The sequence below is a fragment of the Hipposideros armiger genome, unplaced genomic scaffold, assembly GCF_001890085.2.
Source record: "Hipposideros armiger isolate ML-2016 unplaced genomic scaffold, ASM189008v1 scaffold_155, whole genome shotgun sequence".
NCBI classification, from domain to species: Eukaryota; Metazoa; Chordata; class Mammalia; order Chiroptera; family Hipposideridae; genus Hipposideros; species Hipposideros armiger.
The window spans coordinates 346990-351413 of NW_017731505.1; positions in this window are offsets into that span (position 1 = coordinate 346990).

Below are 4424 nucleotides of genomic sequence, written 5' to 3' on the forward strand. Positions count from 1 at the left end.
GTCAGGGGAGGAGCATGACTAGTCAAGCCACCCCACACATGAGGTTTTCAGAAACACCAGGTTCCTCTTATCTCTACCACAATAACTGGGGCAAGGTCTTGTCTAAATCCAAACCACATGTTAGACTGATCTTCCTTCTTTTTCACAGGAAAGTTTCTCAGCCTCAGCACTATTGACACTTTTCATGAGATAATTCTTTGTTGCATTGAAGGATGTTTGGCAGCATCCCTGACCCATAGCCACTGGATGCCAGTAGCATTACGCCTTACAGTTATGATAACCACAGATGTCTCCAGACATTTGAAAATATCCCCTGGGGGGCAAAAGTGCTTCAGGTTGAGAACAGCTGTTCCACAGAAATCTTGTTTAAATTGAGATATGTTTCAATTGACCTGGTTCTGTCTTAGACCCAGCTGAAAGGGACTGTGGGTTTTAAGCAGTGGTAAAGCTTCTAGTTGGTTTCACTCACTTCAGTTAAAAGAAGTCAGCTGCACTCTAGTGTCATATAAAGCCTTGTTTCTCAAAATGGGGTCCTCAAGAGAATTCTTCCCTTCCTGATTATTGGGGTCATTTGTACGTCGAGTCACAATATCGATAGTTATGTTCTAAAGCTCTTTAGTTCATCTAGTCGACCTGGAGGTATATATATATATTTTTTTTTATTATTTTTTTTTGAAAACTGCAGTTTGGCGTGAGGGAAATCAGGTTATCACCTGATCAGGGTTAATATACTGAATTGAAAAGCCAGTGTGCCCCAGATCCAGACACTGTTTTCACTACTTTATATGTATTATCTCATTAAATACTAAAAAAAGAAGTAAATATCTTATCCATTTTTTTTCTTTTTCTTCTTTTTTTTATTTTTTTATAAATAATGGAATTAATACAGAAAAGATGGTGGACTTTCTCCAGGTCACATACCATGTAAATGATATTCACACAGGCAGTAAAAATCAAACACCTTCTTATCAAACCACTTTGCTATGCAAACAATTCGTCAAAATCAATAGCCTTCTCATATATAAATAATTAATCCAGATTGGTTCTAGAAGGAGAGATCCCATTGAAAACAGTAGCAAAGCTATGAAATACTTGGGAAGAAAACTGACCCGAAATGTTTAGGGATGAAGGAGGTGGCAGGAGGGTGGGAGGCTGTAATGCAGCGGTTCTCAACCTTCCTAATGCCGCGACCCCTGAATACAGTTCCTCATGTTGTGGTGACCCCCAACCATAAAATTATTTTCGTTGCTACTCTAGAACTGTCATTTTGCTACTGTGATGAATTGTAATGTAACTATCTTTTTGTTTTCCGATGATCTTAGGCGACCCTTGTGAAAGGGTCGTTTGACCCCCAAAGGGGTCGCGACCCGCAGGCTGAGAACTGCTGCTAATGTCTTACCTCGCAGGCTGCGAGCTTGCCATTTCTTCTCCAGAGGCTCTCTCCATGTCTTGCCACCCTGCTCTGTGTCCAGGAAGTCTGAGCTGTAAGAACGGCAACAGCAGGCAGGCTTCTGGTTGGGTATGGCCCATGGAGAGAGAGGTCAGAGCACTCATCCCCTTGGCTCCCTCCCCCACCTTGCGAGGCTGTAGGCTGGCTGCGACCCTCTAATGAAGCTCTTATCAGGTGATGCTCTTCTAATGGCCAGGCTTCCCAAATTCCACTAATTGTTCCTTTCCCTTCCATTTCAGGCCTGGGGTTGTAAAGACTCCCCCTGGAGTACTGTACCATCCTTTCTGATCTCCCTAAATCCTGTCCCAACTGGCATTACTAGTCACTTTGCTAAACATCAATTTCTAACTTTGAGTGTGCCACCTGTTTCCTATCAGGACACTGGAGGATGCAAAGAAGACGTAAATAAATGAAGAGAAATGTATCGTTATTAGGGCTAGAGGCCACAATACTGTAAAAATGGAAATTTTGCTTAAATTGATTTGTCATGCCGTGCAATTCCAGTCAAATGCTAACAGGATTTCCTGGGTAACTTGCAAGATTGATTCTCAACTCAGGGGCATTTTGGAAATCAGTTGGGCACAAAAGCTGGAGCTATGTTATCCATAAATGTCATCTCCTTTCGTAAAGGGCACATTACCAACTATTTGTTATAAAAATGAGGCATTGGATCTGACTGGGTTAAGACCACCTGTAAGAACAGTCAGGCAACTTGTAAAGGAAAAAGTAACAAGGGAAGGATTTCTCTTCCAGGTCTATAAAGACAGTATAATGCCTACAACAGCATAGTACCAGCATGTCAATGAAAGAGAGGAGATACCAAATTAAGTAAAAGCACATATGGAACATTAAAGTCACATCAATGACAAAAGGAATTTAAAAAATTTTGGGCAACTGGCTTAAGTTTAGAAAAAATTAAGCTATAGTCCTACTTTCTTTCTTACATCAAAATTAATTTCATATGATTCAAAAATTTAAATGTAAGACACTGACCATTAAAAGTATTAGAAGAAACCATAAAGGAATATTTTTATAACCTTGAAGTGAGAAAGTCTAACGACAACCCCAGAGTCTGAAAGAAAACACAGAAAAATTTGACCACATAAAAACAAATGTTACTAGACTTATTGCGGTGATCACTTCGTAAGGTATATAAATGTCTAACCACTATGTTGCACTCCTGAGACTAATATAATATTGTATGTCAACTGTAATTTAAAATTACATTAAAAAAATGTGTTTACTTGCCTGTAAAGAGACAGATGAGGTTGTGTTTAAAAACACATCCAGGTTTTATGTGGTAAGATCCTGTGAGATTATGATACTATGTATTTAGCTTATTGATTATTGTTTCTTGTCTCATTATTTATCTTTGATTCATATCTCTTAGCTCCCCAATGATATCACAAGCCCCTCGAGTTAAGAATGCACTGTCCCCAGCATCTTGTCCATAGTAGGTGCTTAAAAAATCATTCTTTATGATGATAAAATGAAAGTGATCATGAAAATAAGAACACTTCAATCAATGAGGTCAATTTTGAGAGGAAGATCTTTATACAAGTTGATCAATTGAAGGGACAAGTCATCTGATTAATTTCACTAGCTGTATGAATTTAATCAAGTGCAACTTGTCTAGTAGTCAAGGGTAAATAAAGCCTATTGTTTTATTTTTTTCAATTACAGGTGACATTCAATATTATATTTGTTTCAGGTGTCCAGCAGAGTGGTTAGAAACTTAAATAACTTACGGAGTGATCCCCCTGACTAGTCTACTCCCCACCTGGCACCACACATATTTATCACAATATTATTGACTGGTCTAGGAAGCCAATTGTTTTCTTATTCAGAAGATTCTAAGTCCTTCTTAAATCAAGGTGGTGAATTCATAGCAGAGTGGTTATTGATTGTCTACTAACTGATATTATATCATTCTATTTTAACTTCAATGATATTAACAGCCTGTTTAAAAAATCTTTTTCTTCCCAACTTTATTTTGAAAACTTTCAGACACATAGAAAAATTGAAAGAATTGTACAATGCAGCCTGAATGCCTGCTGCTTAAGTGCAACGACTGTTGCCAGGGAGCTACCTTGCCATTACCTTTGTATGTGGGTATAGGGTATGCTTTTCTTTTCTTTTTTTTTAAGATTTTTATTGGGGAATTGGGGGATGGGAATAACGCTGGGGAATTGGGGGAAGGGGAACAGACAAGTTGCTGTTGTTTTGTTGTTCTTCAGTCTAGTTGTGGAGGACGTTGCTTCACTGGCCCAAGTTGGCACCATCATTGCACTCTTCCCGGGAGAGGCAGATCAGTCGCCGGCTTCTGGACGGCCGCTCACTGCGGCTGCTGGCCGCTCACGCTGGCTGCTGGCTACACACAGTGGCCCATGGCAACCCACTGCAGCAGTGGCTGTAGCCATTGGACGGCTGCTCATGGCAGCTCACGGCAGGTCTTGCCCGCTGCCAGCCAGCCCCACTGCAGCCTACGCCGTCGCTGGCGACTCAGGGCAGCCCAGCTCCAGGTTGAGCTGTTGTTCAGCATCTTAGCTGTAGAGGGCAGTGTCACTGGCCCTCATATGTGGGATCCGAACCGGGGCCCTCTGGCATCCCAAGCCAGCTCTTAACCATCGCGCCACTCGGCCTGCTTGGGTATGCTTTTCTTAACCATTTGAAAATCACAGATGACATGACTTTTTACCCCAAACACTTAAGTCTACATTTCCTAAGAGAGTTAACAGTAATCCCATCTCATCTCATATCAATTTCATATTCAAATTTCTCCACTTCGTCCCCAAACCATTTTGGTTTTTTTTTTCTGTTTCAGGAGCTACTCAGTATTCACACAGGGAATTTGGGTATATCTCTGTAATCTCTTTATAATCTTTACCTAAATACTTTTTAAATCTATGATATCACTCCCCAAAGGTGATTTTAAGCTCTGTTCCAAAAATGTTCTCCTACATGGCAGATCTGT